Source organism: Taudactylus pleione, unplaced genomic scaffold (assembly GCF_031769625.1).
Source record: "Taudactylus pleione unplaced genomic scaffold, aTauple2 ptg000093l, whole genome shotgun sequence".
In the NCBI taxonomy this organism is placed as follows: domain Eukaryota; kingdom Metazoa; phylum Chordata; class Amphibia; order Anura; family Myobatrachidae; genus Taudactylus; species Taudactylus pleione.
The window spans coordinates 8,127,015-8,152,731 of record NW_028284495.1 but is presented as its reverse complement, the minus strand read 5'-3'; positions in this window follow the sequence as shown (position 1 = coordinate 8,152,731).

The following is a 25,717-nucleotide window of genomic DNA, read 5'->3' as shown; positions in this document are numbered from 1 at the left end:
AGGCCTGGCAGAGCATCACCAGGGATGAAACCCAGCGTCTGGTGATGTCTATGTGTTCCAGACTTCAGGCTGTAATTGCCTGCAAAGGATTTGCAACAAAGTATTAAAAAGTGAAAGTTAGATTTAGGATTGTTTAGTTTGTCCCATTACTTTTGGCCCCTTAAAAAGTGGCAGGCACATGTAGAAACCGTTGTAATTCCTACACCATTCACCTGATTTGGATTTAATTACCCTCAAATTAAATCTGAAAGTATGCAGTTAAATCACATCTTGTTTGTTTCATTTCAAAGCCATTGTGGTGGTGAATAGAGGCCAAAATATGAAAATTCTGTCAATGTCCAATATTTATGGACCTGACTGTATGTAGTACGTACTACTGATAATTGAAAATATTCCTATGAATCAGCTTGACTATAGCCCTCCTCAGAATGGTATGATGCAATGATTATAGTCCCGTGAGGGCAATAGTTGCTGAACACTTGAAAAAAGGCAATGTCTCATAAGTCTACTAACCCGCAATCTTATTTGAAACTTTTGACGGCGTCTTGCTGTGCTCGGGCTGATAAGGCCTTGGAAGTATAAAGCAGCAGCTATCTCCACTATGCCACTGGTGACCTCCGAATCCTGAAGGCGTTATACTGTACTCGGACTGCAATGGCATATAGAGTGGTGGCCAAAATTGCGGACACTTATTGAAATTTTAATGTTTATCAAATTCGAATGCTTATAAAAACTGTTACACTTCACGCAGTGCAATGATTCATATATCAAATGAAAGGAAATTTAATGCTGAATTCAACACAATAAACAGAGGTAAAATATTTGCATTACAATGGAAGTTATGCCGTGAAATCAACACTTAGGGTGAACATCCCTGTGTACTTATGATGTTATTGTCCTGTCGGTATTTCATTGGGTATCCTTTGTTTTTCAAGAGAGCAGCACAATAAATACTTGACGGCAGGCTCTACATTTGAACCCCTCACTCTCTAATCTCTAAATAGCCACTCTTACCTCTACTCTATGGCTGTTTACCTTAATATAGCCTATATACTGAAGTATTCCATACATCTAATAATTAGTTAAAATAACGGCAAGAGAAAGAAAATAGAAAATGTTTATGTAGGACAATAATTATTCAGTATGGTGTCTAATAATAAATTGTTCAATTAAAACCATAAACATAGAACATATTTTATAATCTAATCCGTTACTGAACATCCCTGCAATACACACTCAAACCTTTCTTTTTAACCTTAAGTGTAATTACTAATCTTATCACAACTGTTCCCAATACATCCAGTAATAGCACCTTACTAAACTTAATATTTGACCATATTGGTATAATTGGACATAACACATCACCATATAGTCAGTAGTTGTAATGCTTTGGCGAACAATAGTTGTCATAGCTAGTAATCCTGTTTTATGCTTATTAACTACACCTATTGAGTTGCCACGGATCAATAACCAGAGGAAAAAACTAACAAATGTACATATTTACATAATTACCTCAGAATGCCCACATGATAATCATATACTTATTTAATGAGAAAATGTCCGGTGCATTGCGTATCTTAAGTGAAATAAAGAAGAAGAAGGACCAATCGGATCCCCATGAGGAGTAGAAATGGGGAAATCATTCCACACATAGTAGGGAATTCCTGAATGGTGAATACCAATATCTAAAAATATCCCAATGCGGTCTCATAGACAACAGTGGGGGGACTGTTGACAATGTTGTGAATGGTAATCACATTAATGACCCAATATACTTACTGTATATACTGATCTAAAAATGTCACAACACAACCTATTCCCCCAATATGGAACTACCCAAAATCCCTAAGCAAATTATTCAAAATCTATACTTTTGTTTAATCCATTAGGAAACGATGTCCATAATCGTAAAACTATATAGTTATCATGTTTGTATAGATTACAATGTTAAATGGAAAAGCAATCAATTATTAAGAACCATGTGGTTGGAAATAAACAAAGCAAACCTGAGCTAAATCATTCAGTGAACCAAATGACCAATCAATTTAATCCTATGGCCTTAAAAGACAGCTGGAGGAGGGGATCAGTACTCTTTGAAAAAGCCCCCCTTGCTTATAGGGGTGAAACACGTCAGAGGGATCCCCAGCTTTCTTCATTCAACACAGACGCTCAGCCGCTACAATCTTCTGTCATCCAGGAGCTGCCAGACCGCTCACGTGGTCTCCGCCCTTGATCTATTGCGGCTGATACATTGTAGCCATGCCGCACTGGTTGACACTTGTCCAGCGGAGCACAGGTTGGTGCCGCTCCATACTATATATGCCATTGCAGTCTGAGTACAGTATAACACCTTCAGGATTTGGAGGTCACCGGTGGCATAGTGCAGATAGCTGCTGCTTTATACTTCCAAGGCCTTTTCAGCCCAAACACAGCAAGACGCCATCAGAAGTTTCAAATAAGATAGCGGATGAGCACACTTACGAGACTTTGCCTTTTTTCAAGCGTTCAGCAACTATTGCTCTCACGGGACTATAATCATTGCATCATACCATTCTGAGGAGGGCTATAGTCAAGCTGATTCTTAGGAATATTTTCAATTATCAGTAGTACGTACTACATATTTGGTTGATTTTTTTAAAATAAAGTCTGCGGAACACATCAAGACACTTAAAATTGGATGTGTCAACATTCCTTTAGGAACCAAGAGATATGCAATTCAACTGATTTATTCCACTTTGTGACTTGTATGATTTTATATATGTGTAGTTTATTGTTATAAGAATTTGAGGGAAGACTGATGAAGTTATTTTAATTATGTGGTAATTTATTAACTATCCAGTTATATGCCTTCTATTTTTATTCTATTTGATTAAATTTATACGTGTGCAATTTGATCAAGTCCTTATAATTTTTTGGAAGTAATTATATCATCTGTATTTTTCTGCCTTCTCACACTTATATTTTATATTATTTATTAGCACAGAGGTATATTATTTCTTGGTTCAGTTTTACTTTTTAGTTTTGGATTTCTTAAAAAATGTATAAAAGCAGCAAATATCATGTAATGTGGACCTGTTTTTGTTTCTATAGTATTATTAACATCAATTGCACTCATTTTAAGTCAATTCTGACCGCCTCACAGCACCTGAAATCACAAGAAAGGGTCTTAAATGCAATTAACCACTTAACTGACTATTTTTCCAGCAAAACCGGTCAAAAATTGTCAGGTCTGCAGGCGAGTCCAAGAGTCAGAGGAGATCCATTCTGCACAAGTGTAGAACAAATATTTCCTCTTCAAAAACACAGAGGGACTGTTACACCTTGTCAGCTGATGCATAGCTGGCTGCATTCGCATCCCATACGACCACGTTAGTTAAGTGGTTAATAATATGCAAAATCCATATTTTAAATATGATTTCCGAACATGGAGAGAAGACCCAAGTCAGGACTCGGTTCTATTCAGAACGCCAAAGTGATCCAAGCTGGGACTTGGTTTCACTAGTGGCATAAATTCATCCCAGACGCACAGAGGCAAGTTATAATTTGTTGCCCCCCCTCCGTCACAGCTGCTAACACTGTAATGTAGCAATATGCATGCAGACAGGCTATAGATTGAAGAAGGTGGCAGCTGATGGTCTGACTTGGAGCTCTCCACTAGTGTATGGTGGCTCCTCAGGTGTAGTGAAGGGGTGCTATCTATTAGACGGCCGTGACAGTATACTCCAGCTACATAATTGCAGCCCTATGTGGGGTGAATATGTTGTGGACAATGGAGGAAGTGCAACTTCAGAGCTGGAGCTCGGCGGCAGGCCCCTTCATTGTTTCCCATAGTTCTGCCCCTGAATTTGACTCAGAACCCCTTTATAAAGACATGCATTACATGATGGAAATTGAGATGAAAAAGTAGAAAACATTAACTGTACATTAAAAGAAAAAAGAAAAGAAATGTACATAAAATAAATAAAAAAACATGACTGCACTGGAGACAATAAAAGGGGCTGATTCAGAGATGGACAGACATGGGCAGCTGCTGCCTCTTTGTATGTAGCGGCTGTCCAATCTTGTATAGGAAATAAAGACAGGTTATATTTCACTATGGAAAAGAAATCTAAAAATAAAATTAGAAAGTTTAATCTATTTAAAAATCAATCAGTCTCATGAATTTTCCAGAAGTCGTAATAGTAGGGCTTGTAAAAAAGCACAAAAAAGGATCAACAAGCAATAGGAATGCCAAGACCTCAAAGTGATTGCTCATGCTTATTTAATCAAGTAAGTATGAAATATTTATGAACAACATTTAATGTGCAACAGTGTATTAAGTCTATGAAGTAATATTATCTACTAATCATTACTCTTTATGTTATTATTTTACAGTAATGCAGGGTAGTACTCTCTCTCTCCAGTACTACATTTCCCACTAGATTATCACTATTAGTGATTCATAATCATTTCATGAATTTGAAATACTGATTTGCTACTTTTTGGACTTTTCCTACTAGGCAAAAGGTGAGGAGCGGATGGACTTTTTTCTCCAGATTACTGGACTTGCCATTGCGTGACTGCCTAAGTTAAAAAGATGATGATGGTAGTTTACTATGGCAGGAATTACCTGACTCAAGCATATGTAATAGATGGAATACTTGACAAAACCTGAGGACAGTGCCTTTGCAGGGCACTAATGTGCCGTAGACTGGCCCTGCCATCCACTGCCTACAGCACAAGTGACTTCATGACATCACAGAAAAGGGGGCAGGACCAGGAAGCTGCACATCAAATTTGTCCAAAGATCCCATCAGTCAATTCTTGGGCAATTCTCCACCACACAAGCCCAAAACAGATGCCATCTGGGCAACAATGGTGCTGCCCCCTCTGCCTTAAGATGTGGGTGTTGGCACCACTTACATACCATGATTTATGGCCCTACTGTATGTGAGCATGTTCTATTAAGGAGGGCTTTGATGCACACAGTTATACCCCTTTCAGACATACCGAGAATCCTGGGAATTTGGCCTGTCTCAGCCAAATTCCCGGGTTGCCACATATGTCTGAAAGGTACCTACCCGGGAACACGTTCCCGGGTGGCCGATACTTCAATTGACCAGGGATTTTCCTGGGACTTAAGTCCCGGGAAATTACCCTGCTTATGTCTGAAATGTGCTACCTGGGAATTTACTATTCCTGGGCTGCACCAAGCAGCTTTTACATTAAGTTGGCAGCGCAAAGCATCTTATAGGATGCTCAGCACTGCCGCTCACCGGCCCCCCGTGCCGGTAGCTGTGTTGCTATAGATTGAGTCAGCGACACAGGACCCCAGCCGGATGCTGGGGACACCCACCAGTGCTGGAGACCGCTGACTGGTCTCAGCCATAGCGGGCCACCAGCACTCATGCTGGACCACCAGGGCAATAAAAGAAATAAAACAAATAGTTTATTAATAAAATAAAATAAAATAAATGCTGCATTTTGATTGGTCGGCTGCCGGCAGCACTTTGATGACATCGATGACATCATCAGCGGCAGCCAGAGAAGGAATAGGCTAGGAGGAGCAGATGGCAAAGGAGAGGCAGGTAACCTGGCTTATGTCTGAAAGGGGTCTACCTGGGAATTTCCTGGGTAGGGTGTCTTGACCAATTACCCGGGAATTTGCACAGGAGAAATTCCCAAGGTCTTAGCAGGAAATTTCCCAGGTTGTATGTCTGAAAGGGGTATTATTGAATAAGAGAGATGTAGCCCTTTTACAAAAAGACATCCCTCTCTCCTTTCATGTCAGCAGCTGGTGCTTCATATGTAGGCCCCACAGGGACATTTATTTTACTAACTACTATATGATTGACATTGCTACTCATCCAGTGTTTCAGTGCCCATTAACTATTGGCACCCTAGCCATCCTACTTGGGTCAACTAATGGTTGAGCCAGTCCTGGCATAAGCTTTGGTGATTCCATGTAGAAACAAGAATCAGTGCATTTTTTACCCAAGTATATTTTATTATGACCACATACTTTGTATTCCTAATGATACATTATGGAATAAAATGTGGCATATATTTCATGGATGTTATTATTTGTATAAGAGGTGCTATAATAGAAAAGTGATATATTTTTCCTAAACAATCTGTACAGTTGTAAAATAGATTTACTCATATATGATACAAAAAGTAGGTTATTCAGTAAGGAAAAAAAATAAATAATAAAAAATTCCAATGGATGTAGAAAAATGTTATTTACTTATGATAACACAAGAAGACCCCATCTGTTGGAAAAAATATTAAACATAAATAATAAAGCAAAAATATAAAATGCATGTGTAACAACTGCTTACCTGTTTCAATTTTTATTTCATGTGCAATAGTATTAAAATGTTGTTTACTATGAATTTTTCTTGAGAGCTCCTTTCTTGGTGTTGCCTTCACCAGAGCTGCCGGGCAGTGCCGGGGCAGCTGCACATGTGCAGTCACGCTGACTGCACATGCATGGCCGCTATTACCGGGAGGGTTCTGGAGGAACCTTCTGTCAGCTAATTATGCATGGTGTAGCCCATGGGCTACAGTGGCTAGCGCCATCTTCAGATGGCATTAGCTGCGGAGGCCAATATCTGGAATGCATCGCATTCCGGATTTTGGTAAATTTGGCAGCATCTTTGGGGGATGCGGCTACCTGCGGGAATGGAGGGATAGAAGCAGCGGTCCCTCCTTCTCACAAATGGGGGGGTACTAAATATTTGTGGTTAACGGGTGTTTTCGGGGATTATACCACAAATATAGAATGATAAATGGGCCCCAATGACACGTGCGCTAGTGCATAGTAACAAATCAGATTATACTTAACATTCATCTAGCACCTTCTAGAAAATAATAGCGGGAATCTGATTGTTGCTATGGGCCACATCTCCATTTCTAAAAACCTGCACTTTAGTAAATATTCCATTAAGGATCCTTGCTTTCTGCCTGGTGCTTTTGGCCCCTGTGAGGGTAATTGGTAACATGAACAGATCTCTGGACTCCCTCTGCCGGCTTTTCTCGGCCTTCTGAGCTTACACATGTACCAATTGTTTCCCAATGCAGGCATTACCCCTCTGGTTACCTAAACCAAGTAGTGGGGGTTACAGTAGTGAAATGTATGGCACTGTGGCACTTGAAATGGTTAAAAACAGTTAATTTTATGTTTCCATAAAAGAAAATATTTACTCGCTGCACTATGCGATAGTTAGGTATTGAATTTGCCCCCTGCTGAGACACAGTGGGAGTTATTACGCACATTTGGAAAAATGCAAATGTAGAAAAATCCAAACAAACCTGAAATCCTTAGTCTAAAATACATTTATTATTTTAATAAATATTACCAATTATGTTTTTATTTCTCCTAATGTACTTTATATGGTATATTTATTAGAATTGTAGGAGAATTGAGGGATGAAACATGCATTAGACTTGCTATTAGAATAATTATTTCATTATTTATAATATTTATTTTTGTCTGCTGATAAGCAAGCAACTATGATAATCAGAAATCTTTGTTTACAGACTAATGTATATGAAAAGCAGCATATTCTGACCTCTGAGACATCTTCAAATTGCTGAGGCATTATTTGGTTTTCATGTGCTGTGTGGATCACATTACTCAATGGTGTATTTTCCACATGACAGTTATTTTGTTTATTTGAAAATCAACTGCAGATTACACTATGGCGAATAAATCTTCACAATGGAAATGTACTATTTGCTGAAGATATGTGTTGACCTAATAAGAGGTGTTATTATTGCTGTTTGTGCTGCAAATCTTTTGACATTTTGACACCGATGCCATCCTTAAAATGTTATCTTAGCAGGGAAGGGTGATGGGGCACTTCCACTAGGTGACAATGAAAAGACTGAACGATAAGGATAACTATATCGTTCAGACGTTCATTGTACTGTGCAGTGCCTACACTGAACGATATCTTGTTCAGTGTAGGCACCCTCCATCATCCCCAAACATGGTCAATCTGTCGTTATCGGCACTGAGCGGCATGTTCGGGCGATGATTGATGGCAGAAATGACCAGCGGGTGCGCACATCGCTGTTCGTTTCTGACATTTTAGTGTCTGGTTAATGCACGATTCATGCTAGTGGATGTGCGCCTTAAGAGCAGCCAATATATCTGTATAAGCAGTGCTCAATATATCTGTATTCTTGAGATATGCTTCCAGTAAAAGATTAGGGCATGAGCCTTTACCATTCATTTTATCTACTATTCCTATATAAAAAAACTTGTGATAAACTCATGTTATACTTTCCTTTGTATACCTATTGTATGCCTACTTCAGTCATTTCATAACATTAAATAACATCCAACTCTCACAGAATGCTCATACAAGAGTTACTCTATCAAGGCAGTAAAAAACCCATAATCACAGTGCAAATAAATGTATGAAATAGTATATTTACTTATACAATAATATTACAGCATATCTTTAATAACATAATCTCACACTCCAAACACATATTCAATCAACAAAAATAATATTATGCATTTGTGTAAGTACATTAACTTCTGCTACTGATGTCTTCGTACATAAGTATAAGTTGTTTCCTTGTGTGGGGAAAGTGACAGGGCCGTTGCTACCATCAGGTATCATTAGGCAGCTGCCTAGGGGCACCGGCACCTGGAGGGTGCAGCTGAGTCCACCAATAATGAAGAAAAAATTAATGATGTCTCTGAAAGACATCCTTCTACTACATGACACTGGCAGCAGCTGCAGGTCTTACTAGTTGCAGCCACCACTCTACAGTACCTACTGTGACCACACTCTCCACACATGCTGATCTCTGCTGGCTTGTCTACCACTGGGTCTTAGCAAAAACACCATCATTAACATGACACGTGTGCTGAGATGTCATCAGCACAGCACAGATGCATGTACCCTGCTCTGCACTCCCCTTCCAAACAAACAAGGACTGAGCTGTACTAATTCATCTAATTCATCCCTTTCCCGCTGTGGTGACTGGTGAGCTGGACTAGTCCCAAAAATTAATGGAGGATGCTGGCATGACAGCAGCTGAGATGGAAAAGCAGCAGGGGCTGTCTTTGACAGACTTCACCAACCTGGATTCCTGCTTTCAAATTATGTACAGTGTACTACAGGTGGTACCTATACAGCCAAGGTAGTTAATCAGATAAACATAATGGGCTTTGTGGTTGTGGGTGTTAAAGTTATATCAATGTTTTTATATTGACTCACTAACTGTGCATTTATGTTCAATTTAAACTGTCCAAAGCTAACTCTTTGCAGTGACCAAAGATTTTAAACAAGTCAAACGCAGAAGGAGAAAGACTTGTTTTATGTTGGACTATGATCAGCCATGTCTGTGTTGGCAGTTGGCAATACAGTATGTAATGGAAAATAAATGAACAACTGCTTAATATCATTAAAAAAAAAACCTTCACAGTGTTGATGAAACCAGTATTAACCAACTTTTATCAAGATGGACCATGGACCCCCAGATTAAACTATAATGATCTCTTGTTTGTGATATTAAATGCCGATACCACACTTTTTTCAGTACATGTTGAGTCTCCCATATCCAAATATTCCGAAATATGAAATATTCCGAAATACGGAATTATTTTGGCATGACTGAGGTAATGAAACCTTTCATTTTTGAAGGTTCAATGTACACAAACTTTGTCTAAGGCACACATTATTAAAAAATATTGTATAAAATTACCTTCAGGCTGTGTGTATAAGGTGTATATGAAACATAAATTAATTTCATTTATGTACACAAACTTTGCTTAAGCCACAAAATTATTGAAAATATTGTGTAAAATAACGCAGGCTGTGTGTATAAGGTATATACAACACATAAATGCATTCTGTGTGTAAATTTGGGTCCCATTCCTAAGATATTTCATTATGATATGCAAATATTTCAAAATACGGAATATTCAGTTATCCAAAATACCCCTGGTCCCAAGCATTTTGGATATGGGAGACTCAACCTGTACTTCTCCATGGACTGAAGTGACTGGCGTCACTTCAAACACTCCACTAGACCAACCTCCAACCATCCTTGCCTTTCTCTATCATTATGGTTTAGTAAATCAAATGTCTGTATTATGATATAATTATGAGCACCCTTTTGTTAATGGTCTGTTAATAATGTGTATAAATTGCATTGCGTTTTGCCCTGAAGGCAAGAATTCTTTTGATTTCTCACAGTATAAGGTCCATGGCACTGTACACAGAAATATGCCGGAACCACTTTAAATAATACTTTATTTACTTTATCACAAACTGACTGCAAAGAGAATTAACTTAACAATTGGGGAGCTTGCCTTTTATCCCACTTCTAGAGCACGGATCCCAGCTGAATCTCAACATTCGACAGAAGGGTGGACGGACCAGGCAGGTAAATATATTTTTATTTATATTCCTTTATTTTTCTTATGTTCTCTGTCGATTGTTGAGATTCTTGATCCATGTCACTTGAAGGCTGGAAGTAATGAACTCATGCTGGGTGAGTTATTTGTGCTAAAGCAAATTTACTGTATATATTAGTATAAATAAATAATATAGATGTACAAAATATTATTTGGTACCATTAAGCCTGATAATATCTGCTACCTGACTTTTTCAAAAGCACTTTTATATTTACCAGTAGTACAATATCAGGGAATTCCCGTCAGCTGTCTCTGCGCCGTGTGTTGTTTGCTTGTTGGATTTGCATTATGCTAGATTTATTTATTACAATAGTTTACTGTATGTTTGTATTGCATAAGCATACAAAATCCAAGAGTTTTGTCTCTATGAGAAAGACAAGCCTTTTTATGACGTTCCAGAGTAATGCTAATTCTAATTTCTGAATTGTGGTATAGAAGTGAGTGTATTGATCAGATTACGTGCCTGCTGCAGACACACAGAGGCAAAGCTATATATTGGATATATAGGACATGACAGATTGCCGATCGAGGCAGTCAGAAGTTTGTTGCAGATATAAGACATTGGGGCAGATGTATGAAGGTCTGTGAAGTGATAAAGTGGAGAGTGATAAATGACCAGCCAATCAGCTCCCAACTGACATTTTTCAAACACAGACTTTAACATGACAGTAGGGAGCTGAGTGGCTGGACGGTTATCACTCTGCACTTTATCACTTTCCAGAGCTTCATACATCTGCACCATTGTTTTGTGAGTTAGATTGATATGGGAGCCAACAGTTGAATGTGACCTTTGGGATCTGCAGCTACAATGGCTATATGATCAATAGATATGGAATTGAGAGTGTGAAGTATCTGCGCGGATGGCATGATATCAGAGAGGGCAATGATAAGCCCTTTCCTGAGACAGGAAGCTTTGTCCTGTTAGTCATCAAGTTCCTTGCGAATCCAGTATTGGAAGTAATAAAACCTAAATACAGTATAAAACATTTGCAAATACTAGACATGTGGAAATCAGAATTAAGTAAATGGAAACCTGAAACTAAACATTTTACCTCCCAGGAAAATCCACCACCATAAAATACTGAAATTCCTAATCCCCAATCTACTGCACCTTATACCTCACTGTACTCTGTTTTATCTAAAGGAGATTCTTGGGTAGCAGATAGATAACCAGTATTGGATGAGCAGAAAATAATTAATTCTATAAGAGGTGCATGGTTATACCAGGCAGCTTCTAGGATTTTGATACAGAATATCCAGACTGGTTCTATACCTGATCCAAGTATAAGTGCACCTTCCTTCCACACCCCACACTGCCGCACTGATGCATCAGCCATACAATCCACATCAAACACACTGGCTACCTTATCTACCTCATAAATACCTCATAATGCCACTTACACCCCACCACTCACTCCACAACACAAGCTAACCTTTACCCCAGCAATTTAAATGCCCTTCTATTCCAGTGGGGATTCACAGTGTGTTACAATTAGAGATATGTGCCGACCCCTGTGTTTTGGTTTTGGTTTCGGATCTGGATCTCCCCTGGTTTTGGATCTGAATGTGGTTTGGGATTTTTTTTCCTTGGTGTTTTGTTTTCAGGTTTTGGTTTTGGATCTGTATTTTTTAAAAAAAATAATATAAACAGCTAAAACCACATAATTTGTGCCTGTTTTTGTTACTACAGTATTATTAACCTTAATAACAATCATTTTCAGGCATTTCTAGGCATTTTTAACCACCTCACAGCTCACAATATTGATTTCACTATTTTTCGCCAATACAGGCCAAAGGCTGCAGCGAGCTGGATGGTTAAAGTAAGCAACAGAGCAGCAGCACAACGCACAGCAGTTTAAAAATATAGGACATCTATGAAAAATTGCCACACAACAGTTGCAGACAGGATGCCAGTTTAATAAACTATAATAATGTCAGTCGGCAATGCCCCAAATTGTGCCAAATGTAAAGGAAAGAGGTGCAAGATGGAATTGTCCCTCCCTCCCACCCACTCTTATGTGGAATATTAAAAAGGACATGCACAGTTTAACAAACCAAGCACTTTAGCCACTAGGACTGACACTTTCGTGGCTGAACTCCTTGGTTTGTTTGGGCCCCCACAAAACATTTTTTGGAAGTACTACCTTCAATTATTAAGGAGGAGGTTGATGATGACGGTGCTGGTGGTGGAGATTGCATGTGCTGGTCCAAACTGCTTCTAGCTGATACTGGACTGCTTGTTATTAATTTACAAATTATAATTTTGTTAAACAAATTGCATGAACTCGCTGCAAATGACATAACAGGGAGGAGATGCCTAGATGGTTAACGTCCCTTCCTCTGCTAACTTTGGCTTTACAAATGGAACAGATGCCTTCACAACTGTTGTCAGAATTTAGATTAAAATAATTCCACACCCAAGACGTGGCTTTTCTGGCCTTCTTTTTATTATGAGCAAGAACTGATGCAACTGGTGGCTGATTTACGCAAACCACATCCTTATCATCAACATCCACATTAGTGTCAGATAGGACACAAATTTCCCCCTCATCCTCCTTTTGCACTTCCTCCACACTATCATCCTCATTTTTTATTATTTCACCATCTAATACTAGCACAGCTGTCATGGTGTCAGTGATTCGCAGTGAAACTGGGTGACAGCTGTTATACTTAATTCCTCTATCAAAGGACTGTTTAATAGTCAATTGTTTTAATTACTTCCGATCATGAATGAGGATGTTGATGATGATGCAGGTGTTGGTGTTGGAGATTGAAGGCGCTTGGATCCCACAGAGAGGGAGCAGGTAGGTGACACTGGACTTGTTACATTTTGAGTTTTGGAACTTGGCGACATACTTTGATATTTGATGAATGTGTTCCAAGTGACGTAACAAGGAGGAGGTTCCCAGGTGGTTTAGGTCCCTCCCTCTACTCACTCTTGCTTTGCAATGGTTACATATGGCTTGACAACTGTTGTCCGGAATGGGGTGGAAATAATTCCACACATGAGAAGTGGATTTTTTTGTCTTTTGTCCTGATATGACAACAATGGTCTTTGGCTTTTTCAATCCATGGGCAACAGCTGTTGCCTTACTTACACAAAGGACATCCCCGGCATTAACATCCTCATCAACAACAACTTCATCATCAACATCCTCATCATCCTTAGCGCCTTTAACTACCAAAATATCCTCCTCCTCCATGTGCAATTCCACAGAAGCATCTTCACTGATTATGTCTGCAAGATGTTGACTGCCCTTCCCCACATTTACAGAGGACACACAAATGTTGGATCTTGGAGGATCCTCCAGTACACTAGTATTTAGGTCTGGCTCACACATGGCAACCGTGGATACACTTGCACTCTCCTCGGGGATTTGTGATTTCAATTTCTCAGGGCACACTGGTGTTTTCTTCTGAAGGGCTATCAGAATCAGAACCTGCAGTCTTCATAAAGAAAGGTCAAGGCCTTATCCTTTCCTTGCCACTTCGTGTAGTAAATGGCATATTGCCAATTTTTTGTTTACCTAAAGGCAAATTTCCTTAAATTTTTTTTTCTTAACTTCAGTAAAAGTAGCTTTACCATATAGATGGTGTGACTTAAACCCTGGGGCATGGGCCTTTATAGAGGATGAGGAAGTTGATGGCTTTGCACTGCTGGCAGCAGCTACATCATGTGGTTCTTGGCCTTGCTCTCCTGTCATGTGACAGCCCTCCATATTTCCTGTGGTCTTGAAGCAGTGTCACAAGCAGCATTAGTGTAGCCAAGGTGCGGTTACAAAATTCACACACGTGCAGTCGTGCGCGCACAGAAATTTTTTTTTACAAAAACACTTTTTTTTTTCGCTGGTCCACAAATTGGGCCCAGAGCACAGATTGATGATAACTGGAGTCGGGCAGCTCTAGGTTGTGTTGCTGACTTGCTAGATCTTGTGTGGCTAAGCCTAACACACACAGACAATTATTTGAAAAAAACACAATATGTTTTTATTTTTTTCCCAACTCCAGAACTTGGGCCCAGAGCACAGATTGATGATGACTGGAGTTGAGTAGCACTAGGTTTTGTTGCCAACTTGCTAGATCTTGTGCAGTTAAGCCTAACACACACTGACAAATATATATTACACAAAAAAAATCTACATTTTTTGGGGTGGTCCAAAACTTGGGCACAGATGGACGCAGAAAAAAAGAGAGATTTGCCCTCCAGCACACTGCAGCAAAAACAATACTTAAATCCTTCATAATAATAGAGATTTAGAGGTATTGGTTACACATATTTGCAAATATATGAATAAGCGCCAGGCCAATCGTCAAGGCTCCTCTATACTGGCATTCCTAATATTAAGGGGCTCACGTCTGAGAAGCAAGGCACCCCAAAAAATTCCAACCAAGGGCCATCCCCAGGGCATCACACGAAAAAGGGAAAAAGGTGATAGTGAAGTATGTAGAAAAGATGTGTAAAGATAAATCAATAAGTGTTAATGATGTTATAAAGAATTAAAATGACATATATAATGTACAAACAAATAGAGAAGTGATAAAAATATTCTATGTGAATTAAGTGGTGATGCCATGAGAAATGCCCAGTCAGAACTCCCCTGGGGGCCCCACTCCCAAACGCTCACCCCAAAATAATTATTGCTACATAATGGTAGCACCCACTCTGGGTCATATAATTACAATTGATGTACTGCATGATAACAGTACATATGTAATATGAGAGCTAACTTACCTTGAAGGTACCCCAAAAAACCTCCACATGGCACTATAAGCATCAGCACCTCCTCCTAATGCTGACTGCCTTCATGCCTCTCCAAATTTACAAAGAAAAATGGTAGTTGCCCAGATCAGCTTAATTGCATAACACAGGTGCTTGTAAAGGGTGGGGTTTACTCTGAACACAGAAAAAAAGAGAGATTTGCCCTCCAGCACACTGCAGCAAAAACAATACTTAAATCCTACATAATAATAGAGATTTAGAGGTATTGGTTACACATATTTGCAAATATATGAATAAGCGCCAGGCCAATCGTCAAGGCTCCTCTATACTGGCATCCCTAATATTAAGGGGCTCACGTCCGAGAAGCAAGACACCCCAAAAAAATTCCAACCAAGGGCCATCCCCAGGGCATCACACGAAAAAGGGAAAAAGGTGATAGTGAAGTATGTAGAAAAGATGTGTAAAGATAAATCAATAAGTGTTAATGAAATGATAAAGAATTAAAATGACATATATAATGTACAAACAAATAGAGAAGTGATAAAAATATTCTATGTGAATTAAGTGGTGATGCCATGAGAAAGGCCCAGTCAGAACCCCCCCGGGGGCCCCACTCCCAAACGCTCACCCCAAAATAATTATTGCTTCATAATGGTAGCACCCACTCTGGGTCATATAATTACAATTTTTTTTTGCTGGTCCACAAATTGGGCCCAGAGCACAGATTGATGATGACTGGAGTCGGGCAGCACTAGGTTGTGTTGCTGACTTGCTAGATCTTGTGTGGCTAAGCCTAACACACACAGACAATTATTTGAAAAAAACACAATATGTTTTTATTTTTTTCCCAACTCCAGAACTTGGGCCCAGAGCACAGATTGATGATGACTGGAGTTGAGTAGCTCTAGGTTTTGTTGCTGACTTGCTAGATCTTGTGCGGTTAAGCCTAACACACACACAGACAAATATATATTACACAAAAAAAATTTACATTTTTGGGGGGGGTCCAGAACTTGGGCACAGATGGACACAGCAGACAGCACAGTGACAGTAGTAGCACATGCCCTGATGGATCAGCAACAGCCCAGATGGACACAGCAGACAGCACAACAACACCAGCCCAGAATGGATAAGCTCCAGCCCAGGACACAGCAGACAGAACAGGACACAGCAGACATAACATCACATCACCTCTCCCTAGCCCTACACTACCCACCCTCCCTGTTCAGTCTCCACAACCAGAGTGAAATGGCACCTGCTGCATCCCTTATATATAGAGATGAAAGCTTGTGAGCAACAAGATTTTGTCTGTATGGTTTTACCTCGATTTGAGAGATCCGAGTAAGGGGGGAACATCCGAGCCAGCTTGGATCTGACTCAGATCTACAAAATTTGGGTGGGTTTGGATCTCTGAAAACCGAACCCGCTCATCTCTAGTTACAATCAATTTCCCACCAAATGAGAACCACAGGGAAATGAGATAATGCCCAAGTTTACTTATAAAATCCTTAATGACACAGGAAAGGTAGTTCTTTTCCTGTGCAGGTGACCGAGTCTCCAAAAGTTACAGAGATGGTGATAAAATGGCCAAGTATACCCTTGCTCGGCCAATTAAGCAAAATAATAGTGTTGCAGAGCTTAAAGGCAAAGACAAAAAGTAGCCATTATAATTCAACAATAATGCCTAAAATATCCACCAGTGTCTCAGTGGTACAAGCTATATTCTGTCTCTCAGACACCAAGTGAAACAGTTTCTGACTATTTTGACTGATTTAAGCTGGAGGTCCCTCGTTGCATTGTTGTTGCTATACAAGTGCATGATAATAATACAAACAGAGACTTGCATGTATAATTTTTAATGATGGGTCTAAATCCCAAAATAAAGCAATTGGTTACCAGCACTAAATTAGGATGGAGAGATGCCACTCCCAAGTTCGTAGTGGGAGAGGCTAGAGACCATGAGTAGAATCTTGTCAAAATCACTGACCTTCTTTCAATTGACCCTGTTACATCAACTCAACCAAGGCAAGGAACTGTAGCAGAAGGTCTAATGAACAAATGTAATTAATTTCCTCAGAATACCTCCAATAGATGATCAAGTCTTTCACCTACATGGCATGACTGGACATTTTAACAACATTTACTGAATGATTTCACACCTGTTCTTGTATAGCTGCAGCCAGAAAGGTAGCCACTTCACATTGGGGGAGATACATTATAGTGGCACAGGTCATGCAACTATAACTCGTCCTGTACTGAGGTAAAGCAGGTAGCACTGCCAATGATATGTATAGTATTAACATATTATCTGCCTGAGTGAGGGAGTGAAAACTTCACCCTCCGGTGATCCCTGCCTGAGTACACAGTGCATCAGCCTAGTGCTGATGTGCTGTGTCTCACCTCCCACCCAGCTCAAATGGGCATGCGCAGGATCTCACGAGCATCGTGAGATCCATTGTAGTTGTAGATAACAGTGTTAATAATCACAGGGGCACAGAGTGCCACTATCATTTAACACCAGACCCATGAATAATACATGGGAGTGAAGTGGTATCAGCACACATAATGTCCTCTGATACCACTTTTCCCCCATATCAACCCTTAATACATCTTCCCCATTGTTCAATTCCCCAATTAACTATAAAATCACATCTTCATCAGGGTGTTTAGGTGAAATGTGTTAGCTTAGCAAACAGTCCGATTATTCCAAATAAGAAGCCATGTTCCTCTAAATCACATAGAATCATGCAGGATTTGAGGACTCTAAATGCAGTGGTACAGACATGTCATCCAAAGCAACCATACTATAGCAGATAGCAGTGTCAGGTATTTTACAGTAATTGGTTTGTGTTTAGCATTTTTTTCCATACCACTGAATCCAGCATGTCAGTACCAATTTGCATTTACCTACAAGTCCTGCAATACACATGGACACAACTAACCTAAGGTACTGCTCTGCTTAATCCTAACCAGTGTTTCGGATATGTCTCATCAAATACAACCAAGACCAACACCAATAGTCATTGATGACCTGGGGAGACAGGGGAACATTATGCTCTCAGTTGTCGATACAATTGAATCTACAGAGGAAAGACTACAAGTGGAGATTTTTGAGCCAGAGGAATGGGAGCAGCCACAGGCCACAACCACACCAGCACCCATACCAACAGTGGGACAGATGGCTGACTCATTGCAAACCATCTTGGACTTGCAGGTGAAAATTATGGAACTGCACACTAATCAATGGTACTATACAATATTATGACACAGATTTGTAAATTACAACACAAATAGAGTAGCCCAAGGTACTCGCACCAGAATGACTACAAGGGGTAAATTTACTAAGATGGGAGTTCTAGTTAAAAAGTGATGTTACCCATAGCAACCAATCAGATTCTACTTCTCATTTATCTAGCACCTTCTAGAAGATAATACCTGGAATCTGATTGGTTGCTATGAGTAACATCACTTCTTAAAAGAACTCCCATCTTTGTAAATATACCCACAAATCTGGATAATCGACTCATGGACATAAATAACATTATTGATTGTTCTTTCATGGACATAAATAAGTATTAATTCACATCTGTTGGACATTTCACAAGCTAATAAAGCCCAAACAGAGACATTACTCAACCAACAAAGAGAGCATGTGGGCCAAACCCATACCTTGGGTGCTTGTAGTTCCTCTACAGCTAGAAGCCAAACTACCACACCACCAACTTCATCAACCAACACTTCCCCAAGGTGCAGTGATAGAACATGTGGTGGTGTATATAAAGGGCTAGGAAATGGCGCAGATACCACCCAACAAACAAAAAGGTGATTGTTCTACTATGTTGTGCTAAACATATTTTGCTGTAATTTGGTGTGTAAGTTAAAATGTTACAAAAAATATATGTCTGTTAGATTTCACACAGTCAGCTAAGGACAATGCATGTACATTTTAAAGATGGTACAAATTATTTACTTGACCACAGGATTTTTAATATTACAAATGTGTTTTTAATGATACATTTATAAAAATACAAGTTTGTTACCAGTCACTATTTTTAATACTTACCAGAATCAGTTTTCCAAAGTTACATACCAGCACCGCACATGGTTAGATGTTAATTCCGACCATAATATTAAATATTAACCAAATTACTTTACAATCCTAACTGTGGTGATGTTAGCCTGAAAGTGTTGATATTTATCACAAACTTAGATGTGAAGTAGTGGTGTATGATCCACTCACATACCTTCATTGCAGTTTCATTAGTGTAAATGTCCATCTTGTGTGATAATATACAACAGATGATTAGGAAAAATAACATAAAAATTGCTCTGTAAACTCCCATTCTCAGATTAGTCTATTACTTAGTGATTTTTTTTAACTAGTTTTGTGTGATTTTTAAACTCGCTACCTATTACATTGCTCGACTTGTATGATTTGCATGGGAAAATATCAGGATGCAACTTTGTATGGGATGAAAATGCTTCATGCAAATTTAAATACCACTTTGCACCTTTTCACGCTCTATTACATTCAGGGAATGCAAAGCCACATTTTTTTTGCCACAAACTTGCACTTTTTAGAAAGTCGCACTCTAATACATTTCCCCCTGGTCTGATATGTATATGTCATAAAGGTATATTCTTGAGGTAATATAGCATAATATATATTTTACTGCAAAGTCATCAGGATTATGTTATCTGGGGAGGGTAACTTTTGTTGCAGCACACACAAATATAACTAAGTTAACTACGTCATCTCTAGGTAAAAGGTCTTTATCTCGTGACTGTAGATCTGGTCTACAATTACTATCCATTTCTGAATGCAGGCCTTTATCTTTCTCCTCAGTGGGGGTGCCAGGACTTAATCTATAGAATACAACAGAAATAAATAGCATTTCATGTGGCTTAGGAAAAACAATCAATGCTACCAACACATCTATACACTTATAAATGAAGAACTGAGAGATGTTTGAGAAGGAATCCTACAAAGAGAGTTGCCTTTGATTACCTTTTGCTCAAAGCAGAAAGAGGTTGTGAACAATTCCAAGGAATGTGTTGTTTTAATAGTACTGATAATTATAACTCAATTGAATATAAATTAGTTTACAAGACATACAAAAGAGCTTACACCAGGACAGTGATTGAGACCTTATGGTTGGTTAGGACAAGGATTTTCTAAATGAATTACACAAATACTGCTTTATGTGTTGATAGGACTGATAACAATTTTCCTAATTTATGTCAGTATCCGATGCTTGCCTGCTATCATGTGGCAGTGTAAGAAGGTTGGTACTTCAACCAAGAAGCCCAACACACAATTTATGGCTTTAAAACCTGTCACTTCTACTCTAGTAACACAAAAAAATAAAGAAACTCACATGAACTGGGATAACACACACAGACATACCACTGCTACCCTTTTTCTGCTTATTACTTGGACACACACATTCACCACAGTGTAATTTTAATAAGCCTTGTGCCTAAGCTCTATGATGGACTGAAGATTCTCCTTACTCTTAAATCTCTATTTCCACACCAATACCAATGGTCCAGGGCTCATGAGACGCACCAAGAATAAGTTGTAGATCCTTAAAAAAATATTTTCCTCATCCTTTCACAACTCAAAGCACAAGAAACTAATAAGAAATATTTAAGTATAGCACAATTCAGTGTTAATTAACATTAACAAGGGATGTACTGTTAAAGTAAAATCAAAATGTTTCTATATTGTCTCACTAATTGCGCATTTCTGTTAAAATTAAAGTGCCTCAAGCTAACTCTTTGCAGTGAGCAAAGAGAATAAAAGGGTATTTTGCAGAAGGAAATAGACTGTTGTGTTACAGTATGTTGGATTTAGATTAGCCATGACTACCTTGACATTTGGCAATATGTTATGGAAAAGAAATGGAACACTGCTTACTATCATAAAAAAACCCTCACAGTATCAATGAAACCAATATTAATCAACTTTTATCAATATGAACCATGGATCCCCAGGTTACAACCACAATAACTGTAATGAACTCTTGTGTGTAATAGTAAATGCTTATACCTGTACTATATTATTATTATTATTATTATAATTATTATTATTATCGTTTATTTATATACTACACTTTTTGCCGTACTTCTCCATGGACAAAAGTGACTGGCATCACTTCAAGCACGTCCCTGGATCAAACTCCAATAGTCCCTTTCATTCCCTGTTATTATGTTTTAGCAAATCAAATGTCTGTATTATGATGTAATTAAGAACACCATTTTGTTAATGATCTGTTAATTATGTGTATAAACTGTATTGCATTTTGCCCTGAAGGCAAGAATTTTGATGATTTCTCACTGTATAAGGTTATTGTTGCTGCACACACAAATACAGCGTAACCTCTTTAAATAAATCTTTAATTTGCTTTATCACAAACTGACTGTAAAGAGAATTGACTAAACATGAGGCATACTGGTGGCCAAGGGTGGCAACTGAGTGAAGATTGGGTGTGCAGATGGTATGTGAGGGGAAAACCTGGCAGGTAAAAGGGTATGCTAGTAACACAAAGATAAAAAATAATCACAGCAACTTTTAATAAATCCAATGTGTAAAGACCATATTTCCCAAATGTCTATGACCAATATTTATATATTAACTTGTACCTAGTTAAGGTAAGAAGTTTTGTACCACTTGTTTGTGACTTTGCAATTTATTTTATGCATTTTGGCTGCCTTGATAAAAGAGCTATCCTCTGAAACGTTGGCAAATACAGATTGTTTCTAAACTTTATTTCTTGGAGTGCCGCAGTTTATCTTCAGAGTGTATTCTACTTTTGCTGAAGGCATCCACCATTATCTATATCATTAATTTTGCATTATGAGTGCCAGTCCACTTGTACAGTTCATGTTATTGGGACCCAGGTCCCACCCGGGATGAGGCACCACTTTGGACTGATCTATTAATTCATTCTTACCCCTGGAATAGGGGTGGTCCACCAACAGGGACTATTATTACTGTTTCAAAAATGGATAAAGTATCAATGCCTGTGGCAACGGGAGACCCTGCTGGATGTAGGGGCATTTTTCTCACGAAAAGTAGTGTACACAGATGAAGATGCCCAGGATATATTTTTTAAAGACCAGTGACCAATGACAATAGTGTCCGAGGTTTGGAAGAATTAAAGCAACTATTTCTTAAAATGAAGAAACATGAAATTGACTTTCTTCTTCACGGCATCTTGCTATCAGAATACTTTAGAGATCAAATGATCCCACAGGGTTTTAGAGTCCGCAATATGCAAACAATTGGACGATACAACCCGGATTTCTGCCACAAATGGATTAGCATTCTCAACAAATGTAGCATGGATCTAATGCTATTAGTGATAACAGAAGCAAGCCGAGAACTAAAGACCACCAAAGAGAAAATTGGAGCGTTTGAACTACAACATAAAGTGACTTTGGAACAGGATGGTAGCCGAGAATGGTACCAAAAAATACAGCTACAATGCAACAATTATTGACGTGAACTAATTAAATTCAAAAAGAACAAACAATATTTGGTCATTAATGACTATGAAGAAATCGAGTTTACATGTCTGACATGTGCTCAGGCACTCAGGGATCTAATCGGCAGAGGGCAAGTTGGAGAAAACGTAGAGCAAATCAATCTAGAGATATTCAAACTTCCAACAGCGATAGTGATTTCGCCATCAGGGACTCGGATGATACACCTGAACCTGCAGTAGTCCCTTTAGAGGTGTCTACCTTTCCCCCTGAGGAACCAGTGGCAAGAAGCCACCCACCCGTAGGGGACACCAAAACCAAAGGCAGAAGAGGGCAACCCTCCTGAAAGAAAACTTAATCTACAATCTTTCTGCATGCAGTTTATCAGCTGAAGAAACACAGGTCCTTAATAAGGGCTTGACTTTTGTCCCTACATCCTTCCATGATGACTTTACTTGGACATTAGATGCCCATCAGTTCTCACACACTACGCCTCCAAGAATTTTTTCAGGACCAATCGCCCGCCTATATCCAGGAGCCCCACAATGATTTTATCATATCTCGTAGCCGTTCCCAGTTTGATTCGCAGTCTTCTAATGCTTCATTAAAAACCTTTAATAGACTGATGGATGAAGCAGTTACTCTGTATACCCATACTCCTAAGCAACAACACCCTAATCTATCTAATTTGGAGCATACAGCCCTCAAGAATCTGGGGTCCTATCGTGATATAATCATCCATCTGGCGGATAAAGGCGGAGTCATTGTCATTCAAGACCGGTCAGCTTATCAACAAGAATGCACACGCCAATTGTCAGATAGTGATACTTACCGTCTTTTGTCCAAAGACCCAACTCTGGAATTCAAATGCGAACTTGACCTGACTCTACACACAGCTACACAACAGGGCTTATCTCTGAGAAACTTAGGAAGGTCCTGAGCCAAGATCATCCTATCATTCCAGTTTATTACACAGTCCCTAAAATCGATAAGGACGCTGCATCCCCTCCTGGCCGACCTATTATATCGGCTAGAAATTCCATCTATCAGCCCATTTCAAAGTTCTTGGATTCCATCTTACAGCCTCTGGTTATGAAAAAACCCAAGTTTATTAAGGACACTACCATTTTCTTACTGGCATTACAATCTATCACGGATATTCCCCAGGACACATTAATCTGTGTCATGGATATTAACAGCTTATACACATCCATTCCTCACCAGGCAGGACTTGAAGTGATGCATAGTTTTCTTCTTAAGGAACAAATCTCTAATTTTGACATTGACCTTTTCATGTCACTTTTACAACTGACACTGACCCGAAACTATTTTTTGTATGATGGAATGTTTTACCAACAACTCTGCGGATGTGCAATGGACAGTAATGATGCCCCTTCTTACACAAACATATATATGTTTAATGAAGAACAAAATATGTTTTTTGAAGATCCTGCAATCTCGAGAGCAATATTATTATATTGCAGATATACAGATGATCTGTTTGTGTGGACTGGAGGGGTAGATCAGTTTGAGAACTTGATGATGCAAATTAATAATCGTGACTCCCCAATTAAGCTCTCTTACCAATACAGTGGCAATACCATTAATTATTTAGATGTACAAATTACCATGGAGAATGGCCGACTAAGCAATGGAGTCTAAAATAAACCTACAGACTGAAATACACTAATGTTGGCAAGCAGTTACCATCTGAAACCACTTAAACAGGGGTTGCCTAAATCACAGATGCTTAGAGTATCCAGAATTTCAAGTGACACTTCTAACACCAGTATGAAACTGGATAAAATTATCGACAAGTTCATGAATCGAGGTTATGACCTAGCGATGTTGAGACGGCAAGTTGAAGTGCTTCAAATCTCACAGGAAGAACTATTACATCCAATAACCAATCCACACAGGGATATCATCCCCTGGAAACAACGTTTCCAAACTTCCAGTCCAGCTGTCCAGTGAGCCAGCCAGGCACTATGGCCAATTGTGGCAATGGATAAAGACTTACCCAGCCTATGGAATAAGAAACCTACCTGTTATACCAAAGGCCGAAATACAGTCAGGTGCATAAATATTGGGACATTGACAAGAATTTTCATATTTTGGCCTCTATTCACCACCACAATGGCTTTCAAATGAAACAAACAAGATGTGCTTTAACTGCAGACTTTCAGATTTAATTTGAGGGTAATTGCATCCAAATCAGGCGAACGGTGTAGAAATGACAACGGTTTCTATATGTGCCTCCCACTTTTTAAGGGGCCAAAAGAAGTGGGACTATCAACTCAAAAGCTATTTCATGGACATGTGTTGGCTATTCCCTCATTATTTCATTATCAATTAAGCAGATAAAAGGTCTGGAGTTGATTCTAGGTGTGACATTTGCATTCGGAATCAGTTGCTGTCGACTCTCAATATGAGATCCAAAGAGCTGTCACTATCAGTGAAGCAAGCCATCATTAGGCTGAAAAATCAAAACAAACCCATCAGAGAGATCGCAAAAACATTTGGTGTGGCCAAATCAACTGTTTGGAACATTCTTAAAAAGAAAGAACGCACCGTAGAACTCAGCAACACCAAAAGACCCGGAAGACCACGGAAAACAACTGTGGATTGACAGTAGAATTATTTCCCTGGTGAAGAAAAACCCCTTCACAACAGTTGGCCAAATCAAGAACACTCTCCAGGAGGTAGGTGTATATGTGTCAAAGTCAACAATCAAGAGAAGAATTCACAAGAGTGAATATAGAGGGTTCACCACAAGATGTAAACCATTGGTGACCCTCAAAAACAGGAAGACCAGATTAGAGTTTGCCAAACAACATCTAAAAACGCCATTACAGTTCTGGAACAACATCCTATGGACAGATGAGACAAAGATCAACTTGTACCAGCGTGATGGGAAGAGAAGAGTATGGAGAAGGAAAGGAACTGCTCATGATCCAAACCATACCACCTCATCAGTGAAGCATGGTGGTGTCGGTAGTGTCATGGCGTGGGCATGTATGGCTGCTACTGGAACTGGTTCCCTTGTATTTATTGATGATGTGACTGCTGACAAAAGCAGCAGAATGAAT